We start from the raw sequence: 9537 nt of genomic DNA, 5'->3' as shown, positions 1-9537 counted from the left end.
TTTTTGTGGGCACCAGGTCATCGCCCCAGCACACTAGACAAGACTTACTTCGCTACTTGGGACTGTAGGAAGAGGAAGAATTAGACTGGAAAGAAGCTAAAATTATGACAATTTTCCATCTTTCTACTGTGTAGCCGTCCTCAGGAGGCCAATATGATTGAAAGTTGTTGAACAGGGAGCAATAAGTTACTGCTTTAATTTTTGGTTGGCACCTCGCGATAAATAAGCAGGGTTTTGGGGTGCAGTTTGGGCACTGAACCTCTAAAAGGTTCGCCATCACTGCCATAAGGGGTCCATTTCTTATTATCTTTGGGGATCCCAACAGTCGGATCTTCAACAACCAGTTTGTTATTCCCTATCCTGTGGATCTACACACTCGGTCAAACATAATCCACATGCTGCAGATTTTAAAATCTGCAGCGGAGGTCAACACAACATCTACATGGTAGCTTTGAATTGACATAGATTTCATGGCTAATAATAATAATATATATGTTTTATTATTATGATTATTTTAATTATTATTATTAAGTTAGATATTTTAGAGGAGATGACTGGACCCTCTTGAAATTTTTTACAATATATTTAAAATTTTGCTGGATGACTCCAGAGTTCATGGATCTACTTTGTTCGGATGAGCAGTGCTGCACTGTCAGTCTTCTGGATTCATGCATTTTGACAGCTCTGCTTTGCTTTTGCCTTTGCCCCAGTACATCCGCAGTATGCATAACCGGGCAGACCTCTTCTTGTGCCCCGGTGAATATTTACGATATAAATTCTACTTCTCCCAAGTTCTGATTGTGTGTAATTAACTTTTTCCACCAGTGCCAGCGCTTCACAATCCCCAGAATCGTTATTAACAGAGAGAAAGCCTGAAAAAGGAGGGGACTGGAGTTACAAAACTTAATTTAATCACTGAGTCCTATGCTCAATTTAACATACACAAGAGCTCAGAATGGGGTCCCTGTGCAATGGGAGGGCAATCACTAGACGGCTGTTGTAAAGAATTAATTGTGGCTGACAATGTGTAAACAGTGAAGCTGAATAGGCCATGCAGGTGTGAGGCATCAGGGCCATCCTAGGGACTTGTTCACACGAATTTCTTCTCCTTCACTGCTGACCTGCTCCCTACAACGTGATTAGTGTCGGCGTTAGCAAACCGTTGAGGGTGTGAAGACTTGGCACATATTAACTAGCCCTGCAGTGACACAGACACAGGGGTGGACTGGAGGCTGTGAAAAGATGAAGCCTGGTCAAAGAGAGGTTTTGTTAAGAAGGAGATGTGCCGCCATGGATGGATGTAAAAGTTCATTCCCAAGTCCTGCAACGATATTGACAATTTATGTTTTACTGTGCCTCTTAGATATATTTGTTGGCCTGTTTTTTAATTAACCTTAACTCTTATTTCATAATCTATATGATTTGTTTTCCTTTACATTGACGCTTCACTTTTGTTGTTAGTTTGTTATTTTTGGGATAGTTTTTATGCTATTTTTAAATGACGACTAATTGTTATTTAGTGAACCACAATACTTACAATAGCCTAACCAGATGCATATTTATAATCACATTTAAGACATCTAGACACATCTAGATCAAACAGCGACTGAGATCAAATATTGAGGGGAAGCAGTAATATTTAGTTAGAAAATATGTCCCATGTTGTTATCTGATTTTACTTTGCATTGCAGTGCGGATCTCCAGAATGTGATGTAAATGAGACCTTCCATACTCACTCTGTGTAAAGACCCTATAGAACAGAGACGCTAATCCCATTGGTTTATATAAAATAACTAATTTGATTGGTTGGGATTAAACTTGCTGGGACCCCCAACCATCCCTGCACAACAGCAGTGCCAGCCACTTACTGTCGATTCAAGAGACTCAGTTGTACATCAATATTTTGTACAACATGCATTTGTATATATTATTTGTAATTAACAAAGTTAACATTTTCAACAAAGGTCCACATGTACCCAATAACACGGTCTGCTCCAAGTTCCACTAGGCGCTTGGGCGACAGAGCCTCAGTGAGCCCCTTTGCAGTGAACTCATGTGGTGGCATTAAAAATTCGGAAAATAGCAGTCTCCTGTTTTCCTAAAATAATAATGCCCCCTCACACTCTATGGAATCATTAGATACAGCCCCCCCCCCCCTCCACACTGATTAATAAGATACAGCCACCTCACTTCTATGGATTCCTAATGTACAGCCTTACATGGGCCCCCCAGCAGTTGTGGGCCCGAGGCTTGCCCGGGTATGCCCAGTGCTGGCGTCGGCCCTACACAATAGCCCTTTGGTACATTTTACTTTTGCAAGACATGAAGCAGGCAAAAGACTTCTAGTAGATTCAATCGCTGGGATTGATTCTGAAAACAAAATCTGGCACTTTTATATGTGATCAGATCCAAAAAAAAAACAGGATCCCAACCAAAAGTCTAGTCTGCCATGGCCAGGGAAGGTATGATAAAGGAAGATGATGGAGTGGAAAGATGAGGTGAGGAAAGGGGGGGGGGGGAGGAAAAAATTCCAGTGCCAAGAGTCCCAAAGAACCCATACCCAAGAGTACAGAATGTGTACATTAAATAAAATCTGAATATGTCAACTACTGGAATTCCAATTACTCCTGGAAACATCAGTAATGGCAGGATTTGGCTGTATGATACTCCAACCACATGGGTATTTTGGGAGGGGGGTTGTCTGTTTCTATAAGGGGACAATAAATGCCTCACATCATATAAGCCACATTCATCATATTATGTATAGTATAGCTAACCTACATATACAAGTAGAGGTGGCCGCAGTATACAGGGGGCATTTATCGACTTTCAAATGGAAAACTAGTGGAATTTTTTTTTTTCCACTACACAATATTGGTGCTTTTCCGGAACTTTTTTTCACAAAATTGTGGCACCAGTTTTGTGATGCAATTTTTTGGGCTGCAACCAAAGTGTATATGAAGAGGTTGTGCGGCAGCTGTGGTGTGTATGAAGAATTTCTGCAGCAGCTGAGGTGTGTATGAAGAGGTTCTGGGGCAGCTGAGTTGTGCATGAAGCGGCTGAACAAAAGGACAACAATATTGCTATAGTCTTTAAAGCAGGAGTGGTGTACCACTTCAAGATGGTGGGGTTCCTCTCTTCCTGTTCAATTGTGGGGGCCCGGGGCATACTCCCCAGATGCCCTTCCTATAACCCAGCCCTGATAAGTACAGTGACATCACTGCAAACAGGCACTGGGCTACCAACCCCACAGTATAAGCTCACAGTGGGAAATGTCTTTGCCTTACATTCTAAGGAATCCCCCCAACTTATAGACACAACGAGATGTGAAAGTTACCTAAAGTGTTTGTTGTGGCGCAGACATCTGTTACTGTTATCATATTTTCCTACATATGCTCAATAAAGAGCACCAGCTTCTTACCATGGCAGCGCCATTCTCATGCCGTCATTAGGATTCATGGGGGTAATGATAAGATGATTTGCCAACATGGCTGCCTGCTCAGAAGTCGTGGGCTATATCTGTGTAGATACTGAACAATAACCTAATGTTCAGCACTTGAGATCCTGTTGTCTGTATCTGCCCATATACTGAGTGGTATCGGGTTATAGAGCCCTAAGACAAACAATGCCAATAGCGTTACTTTAGTGTTAATTATATCTGACTTGTAGACTTATTTTTGCTACATAGACATGTAATATCAGCAGCTACAAAACTCATCCAGAATGGTATTACTGATAAAGTTCTACAAACTCTGTGTAGGTGTATTTAACACAATCCAGAGATGACATTGATAAGGAAAGGTTCTATTTCTGATCAGTTGTGGAGGTCTTGGCTCCGATTCCAGACAGTGTGTACTAATTCTTATCTTATAAAGCAGCTTTGTGAAGTCACCATTCCCAGCTGCTTATATCTAATATGTCTGTCATGAAATAACCTAAAGCTATTGGAACTGCTCAGCAGAAATGTATTCCAGAGTAATATTACCTAGGGGGGAAGTGGATGTGGATTCATATCAAAGATTGTGTAAGAATCCTCTATTTTTGCATGGTATCAGATAAAAGACTCTCATGTTGGAGAACTGTCAATTTTGGCAATGAATTGAGGCAAAATATTCTGACAATGTTTTGTTTATTGTTATCTTAGGGGGGAGAAATGCACTTGTGTAGTTCTTGGAGCGGGTGCAAGACATCAACACGGATATCCATTTGAAGTATTCCATATACACACCATCATAGAGTCTACATCTACGCCTGAAAGCCATGAGATTCATGTTTTCTGTGATAATATTGTTCTGATGAAGATTTGGGAGTTCCATGGTTCACTTAGGCCTTTTAAGGTTATCATGCTCAGATATGTAAAAACATTGATAACTCCCAGTAGGCCGCCTTCATTGAGCCATGACATAGTGTGGGGGCCGGATAAACATCTAATAGAAAACACATATACTCTTAAAAGCCAACTGGATTATAAATCGGGTTGTACAGCTGGTGAAATGTTGTTTTGTAGTGTTTGAAATTGATAAAATTTATAGATTTTTTTAAACTAGCTGTCCTGATGTCCAGAAATCAACACCGAACTGTCTCTACATCACTCGTGACAAAGAAGTTGACTAGACAATGACACATTGAAGTCCCTTGATTTTTACTTACATATGGTGTCTTAAACATTCAACACTTGGACATAACCAATCATCATCATACACCTTTAGGCTATATTCACATGACCGCAGGGGAGCTTATATACGGCAGTTGCAGTTGTACATATGTCCGGCATAGGCTGGCAATCGGCGCACGGAGCAATACGGTGCTGCACACAGGGAAAAGATAGGACATGTTGCGGCACCTTGAGCCATGCATCGCAATGGAGAAAGGAGGGGTCACCACTCCTACACACCATCGCGGCGAACGTATGCCCAACATACGTTCGTGTGAATGTAGCCTTAGGTGCCTTGCCCACAAATGATTTTCAAGGTCAGAAAGTCTACATCAGACAAAAACTATAAAACATTACAGTCATGGTCTATTGAGCTATGGACACCTCAAATGCTTGGAATGGTACATTGACCCGATCATAACTGATAAAATCCCAGTATACATCCAAGCAAAAAGAGGACTGTAAGAGAAGAAAAAATAGTTAAGATCTGTGAAAATTGGATGTGAGAAGTTGCCATCCCAGATGACACTAGGACCAAAATATGGGTATTTGTATAGTACTAGGACTGAAATCCAACTAAAATCACATCATAGTCAGACAATTTTCATTGACCAAAAACAACAGCTTGGTTGTAGGCAACTGTCTTTATAATTACTTGACGACACAGTAGGCACATATTTAGTGTCCAAGCTCACTGACCATAAGCTTGAATTCACATCACAATCATGCCTATTTATCCTTTATTTCCGTAAAGCGATGTAGAGTAAACCTCAAATGGTTTCCCACCTTGACTACTGATGATACTTTGGTTATCTGATAGTGGAGCCCCGAGAAGGCACAAAGTAAGTAATCCATAGATAATTAAAGGGGTATTCTAATCTGGGTATTCACATTTAATTTAATCCATCTTCCAAATACAAGCATTTTTTTATTGGATATTATTAAAAAACTGTTGTTCCTTAGTAATGAGCTTGTGGTCCTTGGATATGGCCTCCTGTAGTGATTGCATAAAGAAACAAATAGTTTTTTCCATATGAAATGGTTGGGAATTAATGTGACTGTGGTAATGAACGCTGAATTCAGTTGATAAACTGGTCAAAGCTGCTACAGGGGTGGTCGAACCCAAGGACAACAATCTTGTTTGTTAGGGACAATATAGCCACATTAATGGGAAATTATGGCAGCTGAATAAAATTCAATGTGAATGGCCAGATGGGAATACCCCTTTAATTATTGTTAATGGTTAAATACACATCACTCCTCCTTATGAACTGCTTAATCAGTGGTGCACAAGTAGGGGGACCACCCCTTAATTATATTCAAATGATACTCAGCACAAAAAAAAGTTGGAGAGTTTAAAATAAGTTTTGTCATTGTAGTTACAGTGGGTATGGAAAATATTCAGCCCCTTTTAAATTTTCACTATTTGTTTCATTGCAGTCAATTGGTAAGATCACATAAGTTCTTTTAAGTATTTAGACCCTTTTCTCAGTGTTGAGTAGAAGCAGCTTTGGAGCTGGTGCAGCCAGGAGTCTTCTTGGGAAGATGCAACAAGTTCTTCACACCTGGATTTGGGGATCCTCTGCCTCTTCCTTGCAGATCCTCTCCAGTTCCCTCAGGTTGGATGGTGAACGTTGGTGGAAGCCATTTTCAGGTCTCTCCAGAGATGCTCAATTGGGTTTAGGTCCCTGCTCTGGTCGGGCCAGTCAGGAATGGTCACAGAGACCATGAACTTAGCGTCATTGTCTTGTTGTAACATCAGCCCAGTCTGAGGACCAGTGTGAGGTTTTCATCCAGGATATCTCTGTACTTGGCCGCATTCAGCTTTCCTTCAATTCCAAGTCGTCCTGTCCCTGCCCCCAATGAATGATGCTGCTGCCGCCACCATGTTTCGCAGATGGGATTGTATTTGACAGGTAATTAGCAGGGCCTGGTTTTCTCCACACATATCGCTTAGAATTAACACCAAAAAGTTCAATCTTTTTTTTTTGTAAACTGTATGCGGCTTTCAAATGTCTTTCATATGGCTTTCGTCGGCACACTCTTTCATAAAGCACTAGTTTGTGGAGGCTGCAGTGATAGTTGACTTGATGGAACTTTCTCTGATCTACCTACTGCATCTCTGGAACTCTGTCACAGTGATCTTGGGCTCTTCTCCCACGATTGCTTAGTTTAGCTAGGTCAAGGAAGAGTTGTGGTCATCCCAACCTTCTTCCATTTAAGGATTTTGGAGGCCACTGTGCTCTTAGGAACCTGTGCTGTAGAAATTTTTTTGTAACTTTGGTCAGATCTGTGCCTTGCCACAATTTTGTCTCTGAGGTCCTTGGGCAGTTCCTTAGGCCTCATGTGCTCTCACATGCACTGTGAACTGTGAGGTCTTATAAATATACAGGTCTGTGCCTTTTCCAATAAAGTCCAATCAGTTTAATTAAACATAGCTGGATTCCAATAAAGAAGTAGAACCATCCTAAGGAGGATCAGAAGGAAATGGACAACATGTGAGTTAAATATCACAGTGTCACAGCAAAGGGTCTGAAAACCATGTGATATTTGAATTTTTTCTTGTTTAATAAATTAGCAAAAATATCTACATTTCTTTTTTTCTGTCAAGATGGGGGACAGAGTGTACATTAATGAGCAAAAAAATAACTTTTTTGATCTTACCAATTGGCTGCAATAAAACAATGGGGCAGATTTACTTACCCGGTCCATTCGCGATCCAGCGGCGCGTTCTCTGCGGTGGATTCGGGTCCGGGCGGGATTCACTAAGGTAGTTCCTCCGACGTCCACCAGGTGGCGCTGCTGCGCTGAAGTTCCCCGAGGCCCGCCGGAATGCACTTAAGTTTTTTTTTTTTAAATGCGTCGTTTTTTCCGAATCCGTCGGGTTTTTGTTCGGCCACGCCCCCCGATTTCAGTCGAGTGCATGCCAGCGCCAATGTGCCACAATCTGATCACGTGCGCCAAAATCCCGGGGAAATTCAGGGAAAATCGGCACAAATTAGAAATATTCGGGTAACACGTCGGGAAAACGTGAATCGGGCCCTTAGTAAATGACCCCCAATGAGTTTTAAAATCCTCGGGGAACAAGGAAAAATTTAAAGGAGTCTGAATATTTTTCGTACCCACTGTAATTAGCAATCCAACAAATGAAATAATAATATTAATAGTGATAATAATACATAAAACGTTTCGGTCTTCAGTTATGGATTGCCGTAGAAATAAAGGAGAAGAAGATGAGTCAGTCAGGGTAGTAGGGCTGTAGCGTCTGCCGCATTAGCGCCGGATGCTTTAAATATTGTTGGCTGAACATTTATTCAGATACTTCTCCTATACACATACACGCTGAAGTGTTTTTGTCAACGGAGAGAAGTGTGATAAAATTAAACATTCCTGATTCTTCTATCTCATGTTGAAATGGCTGTTCCAACAGTTCCAACAAAATCATCAGGGTTGGGTCAGGACGCTTATTTGGTATAAATTTCCATATAAATGTAGAGTTTAGTAATTGATTCGTTTGGTGATAAGGGTAAGGATGTTTAGGTGATCTCCGAGCCCATGGACATCCCAGCTGTGAAGGGTTACTTTTATGAATATTGTGTTATGAATCATTTTCTATCAGGTTCTTGCACATTTATTTACTGTGTTCCTGACTTTGATCACTGCTGGCCGGCAGCTTTAGCATCTCGGTGCCATGAGGAGTGTGCAGTGTAATTGTTTGCTGACTCTTCAAACAAGCGGCAAAGTATAATGGGAGTTTCCTGGCAGCTGTGGGAAAACAGTGAGGGGATTCTTACCGCACCTGACTGCTCCATACATCTGCAACCAATAAAGTCAGACTCCCCATCCTTGTGGTCACTGATGAATGGACAAGTTAAACATCTTGATCTTGTGTCACAGCCGCAGCTTGTGTTTTCATAGTCCATAGCGTCTATAGGTCTTTGCCTACACGAGTTCATTTATGGTGGACTGGATGATGGTCTTCTCAAAAAGTTGGTTTGTTGAAAAACATTTCAAGTGTGAAGCATGGAAATTTGTAATGAGCAGATACTAATGAATCAAAACAAAAAAAGTCCAGCTTCCAGGCAAAAGCAATGTGTCATCTAATAAAATCCACTTTTATTGAAATAAACAGTTTAAAAACATATAGTGACGTCCTATGGCATAACAGGTCTAACGCGTTTCGGACTGTTCATGGACTAAGGACCATGAACAGTCCGAAACGCGTTAGACCTGTTATGCCATTGGACCTCACTATATGTTTTTAAACTGTTTTTAAAAAAAATAAGCATCGCTTTTTTCGTTTGGATTCATGGATTTCTGACTGGCCCCCACACAGCATCTCCATGCACCGGGCGCTCGAAACAAACAGCATCTGATCTTGATCATATGGTGAGCTGAGATTTATTTTTCTTGTTATAATATACAATACATCCCTTTTTATATACAGGAGTGGTATATAATATAACAGAGGCAGAAGAGAATTAAGATGGCCATTGCCCATGGGCTGTATGAAAAGTCTAATTATTTAATGGCATTTACATCCTACATAGGGTTTTAGAATCAAGCTACTTGTGAAGGACGGTGGTCCATTCTGTCCACTTTCACTTCTGCAGTTTGGACCTTCAAATGTCTTGGAACCCTTGTATACATATGTGTTGAGAGCTTGAGGATTTCATGGCTGGAGGTCCTTCTCTTTATTATCTATATCTATTTATAGAGACTTAGTGCATAGGTATTATTTTTTATACGCATTATATACGTTTTTTATACGTTATTATTAACAAGGATCCTAAATTTCATTAGACCCCAGGGATATCATTCATAAACAATAAGCCATCTCAGGCCATGGGGGGTATTGCAGTTAACCCATTACATCATTTTTT

Source organism: Engystomops pustulosus, chromosome 7 (assembly GCF_040894005.1).
Source record: "Engystomops pustulosus chromosome 7, aEngPut4.maternal, whole genome shotgun sequence".
NCBI lineage: Eukaryota > Metazoa > Chordata > Amphibia > Anura > Leptodactylidae > Engystomops > Engystomops pustulosus.
The sequence above is the reverse complement of the archived record's forward strand: the minus strand, read 5'-3'. Positions refer to the sequence as shown.